The sequence below is a fragment of the Monomorium pharaonis genome, chromosome 4 (assembly GCF_013373865.1).
Source record: "Monomorium pharaonis isolate MP-MQ-018 chromosome 4, ASM1337386v2, whole genome shotgun sequence".
Classification (NCBI taxonomy): domain Eukaryota; kingdom Metazoa; phylum Arthropoda; class Insecta; order Hymenoptera; family Formicidae; genus Monomorium; species Monomorium pharaonis.
In genome coordinates, this window is record NC_050470.1 from 15535204 (window position 1) to 15555083 (window position 19880).

The 19880-nt window shown below is 41.6% G+C and overlaps 1 long non-coding RNA gene across 1 annotated transcript; it reads right to left on the bottom strand.

The window, feature by feature from the left end:
• Positions 1-7498: 7498 nt before the first annotated feature.
• On the bottom strand, positions 7499-14467 carry LOC118645298. Its single transcript, XR_004963050.1, has 2 exons — positions 14237-14467; positions 7499-11546 (listed from the first exon to the last, which is right to left on the bottom strand). It is a non-coding gene; the product is annotated as an uncharacterized LOC118645298 (long non-coding RNA).
• Between the last annotated feature and the right edge of the window lie 5413 nt (positions 14468-19880).

The window sequence follows — 19880 nt, forward strand, 5'->3', positions numbered from 1 at the left end:
CCCATATCGAATACGCATCGGGCAGAGAGGGGTCCCACCCCCCCTTTTTGTTATGATTTTCATAATACGAATTTCTCTTTCCAAACAACAATATTTCTTCTACGCCGCCGCGCAATGTAACGGACCGTATTTCCCACGCGGGCTTAGTCTGCTAGGATCGGGTGTGAGAAGGTCCCTGAGACAATAGACGCAGTTTTTCTTCCGAAAATAAAGAATAGATATATTTCAATGTTTCGTAATTATGTACAGGTGATTTACAGACGATGGTGTGTCGGTATGTATAACGAGTCGTGTGACGAAGTGTGCTATTTACAAGTGTGGTGTGTGTGTGTGTGTGTGTGTGTGTGTGTGTGTATGTAGGTTCTCGTGTCGCGGGCAAAACAGCTGTTTTGCCGTTGTGTGTGCGTTTCGCTCGGTGGTGATCGCGGTGTGCGGTGTCCGGGCCGGTGGGCAATGCCCTGGCGCGCGAAACGGTGCTTCGTGGCGCGGTGAGGTGAGCGGTATGGCGGGCGGTAACTGCCGGTGCCTCGAGACCGGTGGTGCGCGGTGTGCGGCGCGAAGCGCGGGGTGTTCACGCTGCGTGATGATTTCTTTGCGATTTTTGAGGAAACACCTGGTCGATCTCGAGATCTCTCGAGGGAGGCGGAGAGCTCTCCACCCCCGTTGTGTTCGAACCTGGTGATCGGGCGATTAAGGAAAGTCCGTAGCCGAGAACTCTCGGCGAAGGCGGAGTACGCTCTACCCTCTGCTACGGAGACGACTAGGATCTGGAGTGCGAGCGGTACCGAGAGCTCTCGGTTAAGGCGGAGAACACTCTACCCTATTTGCCGGTCGCAGGAAGCTTCTCAGGATCGTACTCTGGTCGGAATCGGGACCCAGCGTACGGTTGGAGCGAGAAGTGTCGCAGCCTCCACCGGAGCGGCTTTTTATACCCGCTCGGGTGGAGGATCGGGGATCCTCGCGGATCTTCAGGTCTCTCCGCACTTGCTCCCTCCCCCGTGGAGGTTGGGAGCGTGCGGGGAAATACGCGGAGCGGAGACGAGATCTCGTCTCGACGCTTTTAATGCGGATGATTAGGACGGGCCGGTGCCCGTTTGTGCGGTCCGGCGGATGTTCGGCCGGACCGCGCGCGGTCGGTGGTGCCGGCGGACGGGAGGTTCGTTACATCACCCCCCCCCCCCGCTAGATAGCGCCTGCATTCGAGGCGCCTATGGCCCCGCTGTGGAGGCATAAGATTTCTCCTTACAGGAGCGTAGTCGGCCTACGCGGTCGAAGCGTAGATGCCAGTGACGGTTGCCTAGGCGGGCTTTATACTGGCGGCTGACGTGAACTGCAAAGTGCGGTACGTCCACGGTGATCCCCGGTGCTACCTCGACGAGGATGGGCGGTGGAGGAGCCGGACCATACACCCGCACAGGCTCCAGGGTCGGACGCGGAGGTGGTGGCGTGGTTGCTGGTGGTCGCCGTGGCCTGGTCGGTGGTGGTTCGGTGAGCCAGGCGTTTTTCTCCGTATTCCGCCGGTCCGACGGCTGTACTAACCGTCCCTTCCGGTAGCCTACCAGTGCGACCTTAGGTGCCGGTGGTTCTGGTGGCGGTGGTGCGGTGTTGGCGCTGAGTCGGTCAAATCCGGGTTGCGCCGGATCGTATCCCTCAGGCTCCTCCAGGAATGCATTTATCGCAGCGAGGATCTCGTCTCGGTCCATTGTTTCGAGCGAAGTGAGATGCTCTCTGTTTCGCGCCTCTGGTACAGCTCTGCGGGGCCCCCTCTTTTCTTTCTTTTTCGGTCGTTTTTGTTATTGGGTCGTTGTCTCTTATTCCTCAGATGTGTTTACATCTTCGGTGACGGCTGCTTGCGGAGGGTCGGCGACCTTTAAATCCTGTGTATGTATGTGCCGGTACCATTTTCTGTTCGATCCTCGCAGATCAACTATAACGGGGGAGACGATGCGACGCACCTCCAAGGGTCCAATGAATTTTGGCGCTAATTTGGCATTAAACGCGTCCGCGCGTTTGGAGAGGGGGTGGTCACGCTTCCACACCCACTCTCCTATTTTCGGTCGCCAGTCGCGGCGGCGTAGATTGTAATATTTTTCCTGATGTTGGAAGGCGCGTGCGGTCTTGATTCGCACGAGCTCGTACGCTTCCTGCAGGCGTTGCTGCAGGGAGTGTCGCGAAGTTCGCCCCTCGGTGGTGGGCTCGGTGGGTCGCCGTAATTCGCGCCCGTAGAGAAGGAACGCGGGCGAGTAGCCCGTGGCGTCGTGTCGTGCGGTGTTATACGCGAACTGGAATTCCCCGATATGCTCATCCCACGCACGGTGATTCCGACGGACGTATTGCGCCATCATCGTTTTAATGATACGGTTCGTGCGTTCGACGGGGTTGCAGTGAGGAGCGTACGCCGGGGCCAGTCGGTGGCGGATGCCGCTCCTCACGAGTAACTGCTCAAATAATGACGACCGCAGCTGCGTCCCGTTATCGGAGAGGATCTCCTCAGGGCACCCGTGGCGGAGGATAATGGCCTCGGAAAGGCTAGAAACGACACTGCTCGCGGAAGCGCGTCGAAGTGTGCGTACCTCGAGCCACCGGGTGAAGCGGTCCTGCATCGTCAGCACCCAGGTGTTCCCTCGCGTTGTGCGGGGCAGCGGGCCAATCAGGTCGATGGTCACCTGCTGCCAGGGTCGCGTGACCGTCGTGGGGTGTAACAGGCCGGCGGGACGTGTTTGAGCGGGCTTATGCGCCAGGCATTCGCGGCAGCGGCGGACGTATCGCGAGATTTCGCCGAACATACCCGGCCAGTAATAGTGCTCCGCGATGCGCGCGATCGTTTTCGCGACCCCCAGGTGTCCCGCGGTCGGTTCGTCGTGGTACCGCCGCAGTAGTTCGCCGCGTTCTTTCGTGGGTACGCATTCCTTCCACTGGGTTTCCGGTGGGGTGTCTCGAAAGTCCAGCGTGTGGAGCAGGTGCTTGCGAAGGCGGTTGCCCTCGATCCGGAGGTCGGGATGTTCGCGGGGTGCGTTTCTTACGGCTCGCCATGTGCGACGGTACCACGCGCAGTCTGGTAGGGTAACAGCGTGCGTAGCAGGTCGGCGAGAGAGCGCGTCTGCCACTCGGTTCAGCGTGCCCTTACGGTATTGAATTTCGAAATCGTATTGCTGGAGCTCGAATGCCCAGCGCCCGAGTCTCCCAGTCGGTGAATCGATGTGACTCAACCACCGCAAGGATTGGTGGTCGGTGATGACTTTGAACCGGTACCCCTCCAAGTAGCAGCGCATTCTCCGTATGCCCCAAACGACCGCGAGACATTCCAGTTCGGTCGCGCTATAATTCCGTTCGGCGGAATTTAACGTGCGGCTAGCGTATGCAATGACTCGCTCCCCCTCGGGAAAGTTCTGCGTCAGCACGGCGCCCAGCCCTGTTGTGCTCGCGTCGGTCTGTAGGACGAACTGTCGGGAGAAATCGGGGCAGGCGAGTACCGGGGCGGTGGTCAGGGTGCGTTTGAGGTCGTTAAAGGCTTCCTGATGCTTCGCGCCCCACTCCCATGGTGCGTTTTTTTTCGTCAGGGCGGTCAGGGGTGCCGCGACGGAGGCGAAGTTCTTCACAAACCGACGGTACCATGACGCGATCCCGAGGAACTGACGTACTTGTTTTACGTTCCTCGGGGGTTCCCATTCTGCGATGGCCTTGGTCTTGTCGGGGTCGGTGCGTATTCCCTCGCGGTCTACCACATGCCCCAAGTACGTGAGCTGGTCGACGCAGAACTTACATTTATCGGGGTTCAGGCGGAGGCGCGCCTCGCGGAGACGGCGGAACACTTCCTGTATCGTCCGGATATGTTCGTCGAACGTGCTGTTGACGATGATAATATCGTCTAGATATACGAAGACGTGCGGCTCGAGTTCGGGCCCCAGGACCGCGTCCAACAGGCGTTGGAAGGTCGCGGGGGCGGAGTGTAGGCCGAACGGCATCACTCGAAATTGGAATAGGCCTTTTCCGGGAACGGTGAACGCGGTCACCGGGCGGCTGGCGGTGTCGAGCGGTACCTGCCAGTACCCGCTTTTTAGGTCTAACGTGGTCAGATACTTTGCCCCCCGGAGCTTGTCGAGAGTGGCTGCAATCTGTGGCAGTGGGTAGGCATCTGGTTCGGTGACCTCGTTCACGCGGCGGAAGTCCACGCAGAAGCGAGGTTTGCCGTCCTTTTTCTTGACGATCACGATCGGGGAGCTCCACGCGCTGTGAGAGGGCTCAATTACCCCTTCGCGGAGCATCCCCTCTACTTCGGTGTCGATGATGGTCTGCATGGCCGGGTTGCGCGGTCGGTACCGTTGCTTGATCGGTGGGTGACCATGTACGCGGATTGTGTGCTGGACGCGGTCGGTGGGTCCGCGCACGTCTTCGAAAAGCGGTAATTCCGTGTCTAGGAATTCGCGGAGGCGCCGCTGCTCGTTTGGGGTGAGGTTCCCGCGGCACGCCCCCGCCACTCGCCGCGGTGTGGCAGCGTAAGCGCGCTTGATCGGCGGCGGAGGGATGGCTCGGCGCAGCCGTGCCCAGAAGTCGACGCCGGCCAAGATTTCGGCGTCGAGGCCCGGCATGATTTGAAAATCGTGCCAGATCTCGGGGCCGGACGTCGAAACCGGCAGGGTCATGTAGCCCGTGATGTGGGTGCTTGACCCGTTGGCCAGGTGGACGCGACCGGTGGCCGATTTTGTCGGGAATCCGTCGGTTTCTAGTATGGCGGCGGTCTGGGGGCTGACGAAAGAGGCCTCTGAGCCGGTGTCCAGGAGCGCGAGGAACGGACGGCCGCGGATCCGTAGCGGTAGGTGCGGTCGCGGTTTATAACTTATTCGGAGGGACGGGGCGCGACCGCGCTTCCCTCGGCCCTGGTGGCGGTTCCCGGTGGCGGATGACAGTCCCTTGTTAATACCCCGTCTTTCCCACACTGTGAACAAAATTTCCGCGGTATGCGTCGGCAGTCGAATCTGGTGTGTCCGCGTTGCTTGCATCGCCAGCAGCATTCATTTTTGTCGTAGCTCGTCGCGGCGGCGACGATTTCCTTCTGCGGGGTCTGTCGCGCTTTGCACTGCTCTTCGAGTGTCTCGAAATTCTCGGCGCGTGTCAATAAGTCATTTGGACGGTGAATTTCCTCGCGGCGTACGTAGAGTTTGTATCGCGGCTCCATATTCTCGTACAACATGTCGAGCTGCTCGATGGTAGAATAGCCCCCCGCGCGTCGCATCATCGTAAGTATTTCAGTCGCGAATTTTCGGTATTTTTCTCCCGGTTTCTGTGTACGCGCCTGTATTTCGCGGCGGAGTTGTGTGATGTAGCGGTGGGGCAGATAGTAGTCGCGGAATTCGCGTACGAAATCGTCCTAGGCCCCCCAGTTTTGCCGGTTGTTTCTGTACCAGAGGAGAGCCTCTCCTTTGAGTAGTTCCGGGAGTCCGCGGAGCAGCTGGCGGTCGTCGTATTCGTACCCGGTCTTTAATTCGTCTATTCGTTCTAGGAAAGACATCGGATCCTTTCCGTCGAAGTGGCATCCCCACTTACGGATCTGATTTATGGCTTTAGCGGTAGATTCGCGGGTGCTTTCGGTCGCGGGCGTGTCGATTATAATGCGTGGCGCGTCCGTCGATGTTCCCGGCGGTAATGACATGGCGGGGAATTCCCCCGGGTGTTGGGTGACATAGTCGCTCAGGCGACGACGGATTTCGTCGAGCGTTCCGCTCGTATCGAGGCCGAGCCGGCGTAGCGTGGCGATTAGTTCGTCTTTCGGTGTGAGGTAGATCCACGTTTTCGGCATGGCTGGTCTATTGTCTCACGGCACGTGTTTCCTCGAGTCCCTGTTCGGGCGCCAATGTAACGGACCGTATTTCCCACGCGGGCTTAGTCTGCTAGGATCGGGTGTGAGAAGGTCCCTGAGACAATAGACGCAGTTTTTCTTCCGAAAATAAAGAATAGATATATTTCAATGTTTCGTAATTATGTACAGGTGATTTACAGACGATGGTGTGTCGGTATGTATAACGAGTCGTGTGACGAAGTGTGCTATTTACAAGTGTGGTGTGTGTGTGTGTGTGTGTGTGTGTGTGTGTGTATGTAGGTTCTCGTGTCGCGGGCAAAACAGCTGTTTTGCCGTTGTGTGTGCGTTTCGCTCGGTGGTGATCGCGGTGTGCGGTGTCCGGGCCGGTGGGCAATGCCCTGGCGCGCGAAACGGTGCTTCGTGGCGCGGTGAGGTGAGCGGTATGGCGGGCGGTAACTGCCGGTGCCTCGAGACCGGTGGTGCGCGGTGTGCGGCGCGAAGCGCGGGGTGTTTACGCTGCGTGATGATTTCTTTGCGATTTTTGAGGAAACACCTGGTCGATCTCGAGATCTCTCGAGGGAGGCGGAGAGCTCTCCACCCCCGTTGTGTTCGAACCTGGTGATCGGGCGATTAAGGAAAGTCCGTAGCCGAGAACTCTCGGCGAAGGCGGAGTACGCTCTACCCTCTGCTACGGAGACGACTAGGATCTGGAGTGCGAGCGGTACCGAGAGCTCTCGGTTAAGGCGGAGAACACTCTACCCTATTTGCCGGTCGCAGGAAGCTTCTCAGGATCGTACTCTGGTTGGAATCGGGACCCAGCGTACGGTTGGAGCGAGAAGTGTCGCAGCCTCCACCGGAGCGGCTTTTTATACCCGCTCGGGTGGAGGATCGGGGATCCTCGCGGATCTTCGGGTCTCCCCGCACTTGCTCCCTCCCCCGTGGAGGTTGGGAGCGTGCGGGGAAATACGCGGAGCGGAGACGAGATCTCGTCTCGACGCTTTTAATGCGGATGATTAGAACGGGCCGGTGCCCGTTTGTGCGGTCCGGCGGATGTTCGGCCGGACCGCGCGCGGTCAGTGGTGCCGGTGGACGGGAGGTTCGTTACACGAGTAAAATAAGCTATAATTAATATTTTGAGAAGCCGATAGTTAGATAGTTCTCTCTTTCTTTTTTTTTGGTTTTGTTTCCTTTAATTTTATAGATTTTAACCACGGAGCTCTTTCAGCCAATTACTTTAGCTTTTCCTTTTTGTTGTTATGTTTTATTATCAGTAAATGTTATCTTACTTGGCATTAATTACTAAGTGAATCTTAATGTTTTTTAATCTGAATTCTCTCGTTATGAATTAATTTATGTTATTAACCTTGGCTTGATCTATTTATGATGAAATAAGTATTGAGATTAATTTAAATGAAATTCCACGTGGCCTTCTTTCGCATGACCTTACCTCTTATTATTATTCCTACTAGCAATTCACTTGGGTAAGCAACGAAATACAGTCCTTACTAAATTAAAAATACAAAACATCAACAAATAAAGGTGCACTATCGGAAGCAGAACTTTCTAACGGTAATTTATCTACATCTTCAAAATCAAGATCTTTAAAACAACACAACATTGAAAATATAACATGTAAGTTTACTTTAAAAATTTTGACATGCGTTAATTTGTTATTTGCTTTTTTATTTTATTTCATTACGATTTATAAAATCATTTGATTTGGATTTTTAAAAATATAAAGCTAAACTTCCGAAAGCCAATTTTAATAAAGAACCTTTGCCTGGATCTTTACTTGCATGTTTGAAATCAAAACCTTCAAAACAGCCTAGCATTAAAAGTATAACATGTAAGTTTAAAAATCTTTACATACGTTAATTCTTTACATATGTGTTTTTATTTTATTACGGTTTATTATTTAATTTATTCCATCAATTTGTTTCTTGAATTTAATTTGAATAACAATTGTACGGTCAGCCCAGTTTTTTTAAGCATAAAATGACAAAATGTGATTGTCTTAAAAATAAAGCATTTTTTTAACTCGTAACTACAAAGTTTTACAAACTTTATAAAAAATTAAAAAACATTATAAAAATGACATTAATTGTGACAACTATATACAATTCGACATTTTGGTTGCACAAGTGTGCTTGGCTGTATAATTATTATGCAATAGATTTTAAGTTTATGTAGATTGAGTTTTAGTCTTTGGATTTTCATATAGGATAAGTTAGAACACTACCACAATTATTAAATTTTAATATCATGTATATTGTTTCATTCTTACTTAAGATTATATTTTTGATATTATTTTGTGTATTGTTTAAAATAAATTTTAACGCAAATATTAGGCACAAAAATCTAGTTGGACGTAGAATTAGTTTTATTATTTGTGTTAAAAACTAGATTTTAAATTGTGTTAAAAAAAATTGTTTAAGAATACAATCAAGAATATACCTTTTGAAGGACAAATTGTTTAAAATTATTCTACACATTAATAGTATTCTAAAGTTTCTAAAATTAAAGAATAAGTTTATTTAAAGTGTCATTTATGAATTATATTAAAAATTGTGAATATTATTTTATTTAAAGCACATACAGAATAAGTTAAGCTATTAATTAAAGTTGTGATTTGATTCTTAGTTTGATTTTTAAATTAAAAAAAATTTATATTTTTGTAGCCACAAATGCTAATGAAAATGTTAACCCGACATATCAAGTGGAAGTGAAAAATCGCAGCTATAGATGTAGTAAGTTATTATTTGTTACTGAACAATTGTACTGAATAACTGAATTGTTCGAAAAAATTTAAGACAAATTAACAATAGAAAATCACTTTAATAATTTTTTTATAATGTCACTGACTTTGAATCTCACTGACCGAAGAGCGATTTCTAAAGTATTATAAATTGATAAACACGAAGTTAAATCACCTTATTAATATAACGAAAAATAGTAAAGGAATATCTGAAATGATAAATGAAAAGGAGAGTCTTTTGCCAAACTTACCTTTAAAAACTGTCCAAGATTTTGAAGAATTTGAACAAAATCTCAAGTTTTTAGAAGTACAAAAATCATATGTAAGCAGATTATTAACCATATTTTTTTTAATTACCTTCTTTAAATGCATTGTGAATAAGAATGATATATATTTTTTTATGTTAACAGATTCGCGAAATAAAAATGATTGGAGGATTTGACTCTGCCAAATTATATAAATAAAATGTTATGTGTTGCAGAAACTATATCAAAAATAAAAAACGTCCCTAAGAATGAGGTTGAAATGATTATTAAAAGGTGGTTGCAGCACACTACTGATCGAATAAAAAATCGTACTTAGATTTAAAAAAATATAATAAATATTATGTCGGGATCGCTAGAATGACGGACTCTAGCTCCGGCATAGCTGAGGTGGCGGGTTTGCTCCCAGTGATTAAACAGTAAAAGATTAAAACATTTTTAGATAGAATATTAAAAGAATAAGACTGGGTCCTGTCTTCTATCTATAGGTATTGATACGAATAAAAAGATTAAAGCTCTATTTTTCATTCTCCGGTTAAAGCTTAACCTAAGATTTGAAATTATTTCTATCTTTATCGTATCTCTTGGTAAGATAAAGAAAGAAATAATTTTAAACCTTAGGTTGTAACCGATCATCACCTCGTTGGGTAACAAATTCGCTTCGGAAAATCAAGAAAACAAACCTTTAGAAGACTCTCGTCCACGTCCTATTGATCGCCAGCTCCTTTTACCACCAAGAAGCAAGGAATCTCCGTCCGTCGCTCGCTGCGTTAACCGCCTGTCGTTTGCCGTCGGATAAATAATATATGCGCTGGTATAATAACTCAGCACAACACTTTCACCAAATGTTAATTTTAGCACTCTACGCTTTCACGAGCGTATCTACTTTGCTATTGGTTCGAATAATCTTTATTTTTCTTTGTTTCAGGAAATGCTGCTTTTGCCGTCGGATCGCCGCTGACTCTCCGGATCGCCTCGTCCCTCCAAGGATGTGCTCAGGTACGTTGGTATATACTTTTCGCATGAACAGGATACCCCGGATGTTTAATATTCAGGACTTTATTTTCAGGAACCCCTCGGATTCGTCGTAGGATCTCATGCAGGTAAGAAACAGGTAAGTATTCACTACACTGTGTATTTGGTTTTATATTCACAAAAATAAATTATTTATTAAAACGTAACACTTATCCTATTAACAGCACTCCCGTACGCGTCGCCTTATCACATTCGTTTCGCAACTTACTTATGCGCTGTCGCGCTATGAACACTCGCCCGAACGCGTCGCTTTTTCACAAACGTTTCGTTATGAGCGCGTTTTATTCGTTCGGTGCTAGGCTTTGTATATCCTAGTTCCCCGTCGCCTACTCGCATTCGGCGAACGGTCGTGACTCTATTGTTAACGCGGTTGCGCTTCCGCGGAACTTGTCTGATTGCACTAAGCTAATCTTTTTTCGCGAGTTAAAACTACGCGGGATGTTACCCGTGACGATCTCGGGCTCCAACAAGCTGGAGGGATGCCGCTGCGTCCCGATTTATACCGGCGTGCCCCTCCAGTAACGCTCGACCAATCAGCGCTCAGGTTTTCATTCCCCCGACATCTCGGCCAATAGCGTGCTGTGGTGTGTAGCGGATGGTGAGATGTCCCCTCCAGGTCGTCTCCGCCAATCCTGGCACGAGTGGCAGTGCCGCTGCTGAAGCTCCCCACTCCTTACTCGCGGACCAATGAGGTTATTCCATCTTTGACTGTGGCGCTTGCCACATCTGCTGTCCGATTTTCACACAAAGTGTATTCAGAGCATCTGAGGATGCGTATCGATATATGCCATATGTTTAAAAGCACGCCGCCTCTCAAATACAGGTGCACTTTTCGGTGCCACCGCCTGCACTTTTTCTGTTTTCACGCAGGAGCTGTTTTATCACTTAAAACTACCTTATATGCTATGTTTATACTAGGTTACTATAAAATACATGCAAAAAGCATAAGAAATAAGAAACGTAATATTCAAAATAAACTTTATGACAATAAACAACAAAAAATAGTATTTCTGCAATTCTTTCTGCAGTTCGCGCATTACTTGTAAATAATAAGAAAAGAATAAATCAACGCGAGCACTCGTAGCTCGATTCGCACAATAAACAAAATTCGACTTGTTTGCGTGAGTCGCGCTAACTCACTAATTTTATGCGCTTTATGATGATTATGTATAACGCCAAAGTCTATCGTCTAGTGACTTTCCTTTACAAAGCCTTGTGTGTAACAGGCAAGAATAATCTGTCGCGATCTTATCTTTACACCGCGATTTCTGTTGAACAAAAAACATGCTTTACACTTAACCTCTAAATTCGTACGCAATTCACGTATCGACAACAAAACACTAAAATTATATATTAAATGAAAAACATGAACTTATACTATAATAACGAAAAGTTAAGCAAGATAGAATATTAAAACTAATGAATACAAAAAAAAATAAACTAAAAAAAAATACTTTGAGAAATAATCTCTTAGCTCTATGTAGCTTGTTCCCATTCGTCTGGTCTCTCGGCGTAAGGTTTTTCCCCCTGCATCCGCTGGAGCCTGACGCTAGTCGCTCTGAGGCCGCTCCACTCCTTTCCCGGTGTCACTGCGAACGCGGGAACTGCACTCACGATCTGCGCTGCGCCTGCAGTTGTTGTTGGCGTCGGTTCGGCTTGGGCGTCCCCTCTAGGCGGTTTCAAGGTTAAGCCTTAACTGGGGAATGAAAAATTGAGTCTAACCCAGCCAAGCGAGATTAAGCATATCGAGCAAATTAATGCACTGCATGTATGTTGTGAACTTGCCCACAATTTGCTGTCATTATAATTTAATGTGGAACGAAGTTAACATCAGGAGAGCAAATAACCTTCATGAGTTTATAAAATTATAAGTGCATGCATTGAGGAATAATAAACTTGTCACATTGACAGCAATTGTGCATGCATGTTGACAACTTACCGTCAGTTTGTTGAATTCTAATGTAGAATTTTACATGATGTCAGAACGACAGACAGTTTGAGGAAACACCTTGGCTTTAGTTTGATAAAATTAATAGGGAATAAGTGACAGCAAAATAACAACACGTTGCCTTTATTTGGCTATCTGGGAATGTTCAGTTTCACAACTTATTTTAACCGGAGTTTAACTATTTGTCTCTTTTTGAAAAAACTTACTTAAAAAGACAGATAGTTTAACTCCGGTTAAAGTAAGTTGTGAAACTGAGCTTAAGAAAACTAGAATTGACCAAAGTGCCAACATAATTTAAAATATTCTCCTAAGGCTCGGATTGATGACACATTAAACTTCGGCAAATAAATAATAAATATTGTGATTTCTCTAATGTTTAAAGGCGGGATCCCACGGCACGTCAAACCTTGGCGATGAGCCATGGCTTGGCGAGCATAATTCGTTGCTTGCCATTCGTCGCATAGCAGATAGCTTACCATAGGACCTCGCCTTAAGATAGTTTGTAAGAGTTGCGTATTGTATAAGTGTAACATCTGTTTTTTTATCCTTGTTTTAGAGCGCCCTGGCGAAAAAAATTTCTACAAATTTCTAAAAAACTACAAAAATTTACAAAAGTGTTCTAATTCTAGCATTTTTTTGTAGTTTTTAGAAAAATGCTAGAATTGGAACACTTGTAAATTTTTGTAGTTTTTTAGAATTTTGTAGAAAATTGTTCCGCCAGGGCAGGGCGATTAATAACAGGATGAATCTATTACGAAAAAAATTACGCAAAACTACAACAAATTATGCGTTATTATTACTTATTATGCTAAAGTGTGAGAATTGGAACACTATTATAGATATTCACAAAATATTGTAGAAATCCGTTGCTTTATTTGAACACGTGTTTTTATTAAAAACTACGATTAATTACTATCTAGTTCTAAAAAAATGTTAGAAGTTATAATTGTATTAAAAAATCTACAATAAATTACAACTTATTATGTAATTAAAAAGTGTAGTTATCGTATATTTGCACGTAAATGTTCTATGAATATCTACGAGTGTTCCAATTTTTGCACTTTAGTATAAGAAGTAATAATTTCTTGTGGAATTAGCGTTGTTTCTTGTAAATATTTTTCCGCCAGGATTATTTTATGTTTTTATTGTTTGTTACCTGACATTATGCAAGAGGTTTTAATCTCGGCGTTTCTCAATATTTAATAAATTTTTTAAATATTTAAGATAGTCAACCTGTAAGAGTTGTGCAATTTAGTTTATAAGTCTGACATCTGCTTAATTGTTTTTATCTTTCTGTTTTAAAGTAGTATATTCTTAACTTTTTTTATTTTTAACTGTGATTTATACGTAATTAAAAAAATGTGATTGAAAAAAAGGTTTTGGTTTACAGACCAAAGAAATGGGTCTGTTTTTTTCAGCTGCACTGTTGAACTGGTGCAATAAATTAGAGTGAAAAACATATATGTTTTCCCATTCTAACTTATTGCACTAGTTCAACAGTGTAGCTGAGAAAAACAGACCCAATATCTACAAATATATATATATATATATATATATATATATATATATATATAAAACAGAGAGAAACCTAAAAGCGACCACTGCGGCCTTTTTCGCGCGACCAATATTTGACTAGCATTAACAAAAAGCAAAAATGGTAATCCTAATGGCGATTTCCTCAATCAGACTTCTCTCTGCATATGCATAAATGCATTTCCCTGTTTCCTTCTGTCTAGCGCCAACTTTCCGCTTATCTTTCATTGCACTTTCATCATTGTATCCTCTATACATAAAATAAGAAATACGTATTAAACGTATTTTTAGAGATGAAACATCAGATTTCGCTTCAGTTTCAGCAACGTTATCGAGATAGCTTTGACGAGATCCTGAAGTTCTCGCGCTGCTAAGCGTAATAATATCATGGTGCAATGTACGTGTATGAATGTTTTAATATTATGTGTGCAATGTGTTAATATTGTTTCTTTAGCTTATGTGTGCAATAATATCATGTGTATGAGCGAAATAATATCATGTGTGCAATCGTACGTAAAGAAATATATAAATTTATTTTATTTTCAAGTCACGAATGATTTACATATGATTTATTTACTTTTTTATAAATATAAATATTATACCATTTGTACGCTTTGATAGAACTTTGATCATCATAGATTTAATTTCGTACATTTATTTAATTTCAGAGGTAATCGAAATTTAACATAACAATAAAACCATAATCTACTATAGCAATAAAACGAATCAAATTGATGCAAAAAAAATAAATAATGCTAACACGCTGACAAAACGTATAACTGGACTATACAAATAAGGGTTTCTGTAAAAAAATGGAAGAAAAAAAACATTTATAATGTTGTTTCAATTAAGTCATAATATTGTTTCAATTAAACTAGTATAAAGTAATTGTGCATGATACATACCCAATTAGTGTTATCAATGTTGTGATGAAAATGTCCAAATTCAGGCTAATATAGAAGGTGGTGAAAACATACAATGTTGTCAGATTGTTTAATAAATTCAACTGGATGTTATATCCTAGCAACTGCAAGTTCACACAAATTTAATTAACATTTTTATAATAACTGTGCAGTTAGATACATTAAATATCAATCTGTTTACTCACGTTTAACATTAAAAGAAAATTAGTGATCAGGTGCCCAAAAGTGAAAATTAAAATAGACCCAAGTATCGCTGTACATATATTAATTTAGTTAGAATTAAATTTTATAATTATAAATAAAATAAATTAACAAAAAAAATAATGCAAAGTTATTACAAAACATCCGAGTCGAAATATGGACCCTCCGAATGTCCTGCGTTCACTCGAAGTCCTTTGAAAAAGCGTATGCCGCGCGCCGTACTGCGCATCCTGTTTATAACCTACACTGGCGCAAAAAAAAAACGAAACAAAATTTTTGACCGATTTTTAGGCAATCTTCAAAGTGATGCAACTTTGCGAAAAATTATCCAAATTACATGTACTCTTTTTTAAATTAAAGGACAAAGACTCTACTTTGAGAATCCGTACGCGAAAGTTTGATTTGTTAAGTGTAAACCTTTTGTATCGCATGAAAACCAAACATGTGTTTTTTAATTGAAAAAAGTAAAAGTTTGTTATCATTTTGCACAAGTTTCTCGTTAAAATCTTGCTAATATTAATTCATATTCTTAAAGTTCATTCTTTTCTAAGCAATTTAAAAAAAAAATACATGTCGATACGATGTTTTTTGTTGATTGCACGCGAGTTTGAAATTTGCACTGCATTTGAAGGTATTTTAGCGAATAAATACGGTATTTTTTGAATATCATGAATTTTGAGTATCAATATTGCACATTGATTTTATTCGTGTTGAACTCAATCATACCGCTGTCATCAAAGTGACCCGATCTACACTACGTGGAGAATGACGATCGGATTTTGTACATCATGTGGCTCTGAAATTCATCGGTGGAAATTTGTACTTACTGATCTGAATATAACGGATAGCTGACGCACCAATTTTACTGAAGTCAACAGAAGATCACATTCATCTATACTCATAAACCCACACATACACGTAAACATACATATACACATACTCATACATAAAAAATAAAAGTTTAAATTTTATTTTTAAAAATCAGCCTTTTCGGGGCCACATGATGTACAAAATCCGATCGTCATTCTCCACGTAGTGTAGATCGGGTCACTTTGATGACAGCGGTATGATTGAGTTCAACACGAATAAAATCAATGTGCAATATTGATACTCAAAATTCATGATATTCAAAAAATACCGTATTTATTCGCTAAAATACCTTAAAATGCAGTGCAAATTTCAAACTCGTGTGCAATCAACAAAAAACATCGTATCGACATGTTTTTTTTTAAATTGCTTAGAAAAGAATGAACTTTAAGAATCTGAATTAATATTAGCAAGATTTTAACGAGAAACTTGTGCAAAATAATAACAAACTTTTACTTTTTTCAATTAAACAACACATGTTTGGTTTTCATGCGATACAAAAAGTTCGCACTTAACAAATCAAACTTTTGCGTAGGGATTCTCAAAGTAGAATTTTTGCCCTTTAATTTAAAAAAAAGTACATGTAATTTGGATGATTTTTCGCAAAGTTGCATCACTTTGAAAATTACCTAAAAATCGGCCAAAAATTTTGGTTTTTTTTGCGCCAATGTATTTGGACTCTACTTCGAGGTTTTGTTATTTCAAGATTAGTATATATAAACTGCCATGTAACTGGGTAACGGAGGTTTGGCAACATACGCAAATGGTTATTACGTGACCCTCCGTTTATTCTCCGTAACTCTCGAGAAGAGTGCGACATCTATATTTCGACTCGGGATTTAAGAAATGATTTAAGTTTAAATAGATTATCATATAATAGATTATCATATAAACAATATGCAATAATATAAACAATATATGCAAAACTTACGTAGAAATGGCGTAACTTTCAAAAGTATAAAACAGCAAAAAGTGAGGATTATTTCATCGATGACATCAAAACGTGAAACTGTTCTAAATCGTATCCCGAACAGAATACAGAGTATTAGGTAACATATACATACCACGTTTATTGCTATATACGCTTTTAATATATTTTTATATAAATAGAGACTCCTAAAAAAAAACTCGAGGTTAAAATGTTTGTGAAAATAGGTGTCGTTTTAAGGTGCGGTCGACTTGCCGCTACGAATACTTCGAAGCATTCTTTGATTGATTAATTTATAAAATTTATTCTTTTGATTGGTTAGGCGGCGTCTACAATGGGATCTTAAAACGTAAGATTTAAGAAATTGACCAATCACAGTCGAATTTTATAAGAATACTCAATTGTGATTGGTCAATTTCTTAAATCTTACGTCTTAAGATCCCATTGTAGACGCCGCCCTAATCTTCGACGCTTCGAAGCATTTGTAGCGGCAACTCGATCGCAGCCTATAAAAGGTCTCATAAAAATAGAGTCCCTATATATATATATATACAGAGAGTCATGCCATCTCGGTCATTGTCTTGATTGGTCTCGACAAAACATGGCGTCACCAATAGAAGAAACGAAAATAAAACATTGAAAAAATACGTAATGAGAAAATAAGATCATGAGAATAAAAGAGTATAAAAGTGGAAGCATATAAAATTACAGGAGCCATAAGGCAGAATGCAGAAGCCATAGCGCATGCGCTATAGTATTACTTTATCTGTCCATGGCAAAATGTAATACTGCATTCTGCCTTATGGCTCCTGTAATTTTATGTGCTTCCACCTTTAGAATACAAGAATGTGAAAGCATCTGCGCGAAAGTATGAAAAAGCAAGAGAACATATGAAAGTATGAAAGGATGAAATCGCAAGAATGCGGGAATAACAACATAAGCGAGAGATAAAAAGCATAACAAAATTTAAAATATAATACTCACATTTGTGACTTTTATTTTATTAAAATTATATTTTTTTTATCTTTTTTCCTTCTTTTTTCTTTCCAATTAAATTAAAGTCTTTAAAATATATTTTGAATTAATTTAACTTTTTTTTATTACACATTCTAATGCGTAATTAATATTTAGATTCTAAATATTAATTACGCAATCTGTTTTTTATAATACAGATTCTTCTATTGGATAACAACGCGCTAACATTTTTGTTAGCGCGTTCTGAATACGGGCCAAGGCCGATCGAGTTGCCGCTACAAATGCTTCGAAGCGTCGAAGATTAGGGCGGCGTCTACAATGGGATCTTAAGACGTAAGATTTAAGAAATTGACCAATCACAATTGAGTATTCTTATAAAATTCGACTGTGATTGGTCAATTTCTTAAATCTTACGTTTTAAGATCCCATTGTAGACGCCGCCTAACCAATCAAAAGAATAAATTTTATAAATTAATCAATCAAAGAATGCTTCGAAGTATTCGTAGCGGCAAGTCGACCGCACCTTAAAACGACACCTATTTTCACAAACATTTTAACCTCGAGTTTTTTTTTAGGAGTCTCTATTTATATAAAAATATATTAAAAGCGTATATAGCAATAAACGTGGTATGTATATGTTACCTAATACTCTGTATTCTGTTCGGGATACGATTTAGAACAGTTTCACGTTTTGATGTCATCGATGAAATAATCCTCACTTTTTGCTGTTTTATACTTTTGAAAGTTACGCCATTTCTACGTAAGTTTTGCATATATTGTTTATATTATTGCATATTGTTTATATGATAATCTATTATATGATAATCTATTTAAACTTAAATCATTTCTTAAATCCCGAGTCGAAATATAGATGTCGCACTCTTCTCGAGAGTTACGGAGAATAAACGGAGGGTCACGTAATAAGTATAAGTATACTGTGGCCAAGGTCTATAGGCAGAATACAGAAGCTATAGCGTATGCGCTATAGTATTACATTCTGCCATGGACAGATAAAATAAAATCTTAATACAAATTAAAATTTAAAATAGACTGATATAAACTACTTGATATAAATGGAGTAAATGTATAATGTCATCATATAAATTCTGTTGAGGAGTTGTATTAATAATTCAAGTGAATTTCTATTATAATAGTTGATCAACAAAGTATAAAATCCTCTAGCTTCGTTTCTTCTGCCGTTTAGCATCTTGAAAGCTGGAAAAAGAAAAAAAATATAAAAAAACAATTTAAAATATAAAAAAGAGTTCGAGAATGCCGAGAAACAACTTAACAGATGCGTCGAGAGTTCGAGAATGCCGAATACAAAGTAACAATGAATCTAATTGGGCTGTTCTTTTTCGCTGCACTGCTGCACTGATGCGATAAGTTGGAATGAGAAAACGTTTATCTGTCTTACTCTAATTATTAGAGTCTAATATATTGTACCAGTGCAGCAGTGTAGCAAAAAAAACAAGCTCTTTTTTTCAGTTTTCTCTCTTTATATCTACGAACAAGTATTGTTTTGATTCTGTATGTTTTTTTAATAAGCCAAGTGATTATTTAATATTTTATGACATATTTTACATTTAGACAGCAGTCCTCCTGTTGATTCTACTGCTATCAACCGATCTTTTAAAAGAAGATCCTGAAGCCACTCATGACGGAACTTTTGGGTATATTGTGGCTTAGGCATCTAAAAATAACATTAAGTTGATATACAATCAAATCCCTGCGTACATTTTGGCTCAGAAGTTATTTGATTTACTTACTGCTGTAATAATAATAAATAAAATTTTATGATGGCAGACTATAATGATAATAATAACTTTAACTTTTTTTCCTATGCAACTAATTAATTTATAAACAGCTTTACTTAACATTTGATAACTGCATGTACTGATATGTGATAATCTGAAGAATCTCAAGATAGGCGCCAACAAATCACGTGACAACGCCCTCCGATGGCTCTGATTGGCTGGCATCAATTAGGGCTGCATTCCAAAATTCAATTTAATCGATAACTAAATAGCTAAGTACGTAACGTAAATTTTAATTACCAAGGTAGAATTTTTGAACGCAGTCCTGCATTGCTGTCACGTGACACGTAACGTTGTGGCGCTTTTTGAACTTATTGACGTATTTTTTGTACAAAAATTATAATTAAATTTTCCTACTAAAATTATACTGTTTCACAAAGCAAATATATACCAGATTTTATACTAGATACTAAAACAATTTTTGGACACTAAATGTTTTTAATTATACTAGATCTGTTATAATTATACTAAGTTGGCAATACTGCCGCGCATCATCACGGACGAAATATAGACAAAGTCCTTGCCCCGTTTAGTCCTGAATGGCAGGACCACCCCTCGAATTACTAAAGCGAGCCTAAGATTTTTTAGGCGCCTCCAGAACCAATGCAATCGACAATCGCGAAAATAAATATTGTTTCTCATTCAATTATGGTTTTTTTAATCTCGCGAAGGCGTTCCCTTCCCTTTGTTTCATATTCCTCGCTATTACAACTCCACTCACAAGTTATGGTCCTGAAGAACGGCTTCCGCTCGGCCTCCACGCCCTCTAGGACGTAACAGTTATACTTATTTAAATTCTTCTGATACCTTCTCTCATAGTAAATGGCATCTTACTATA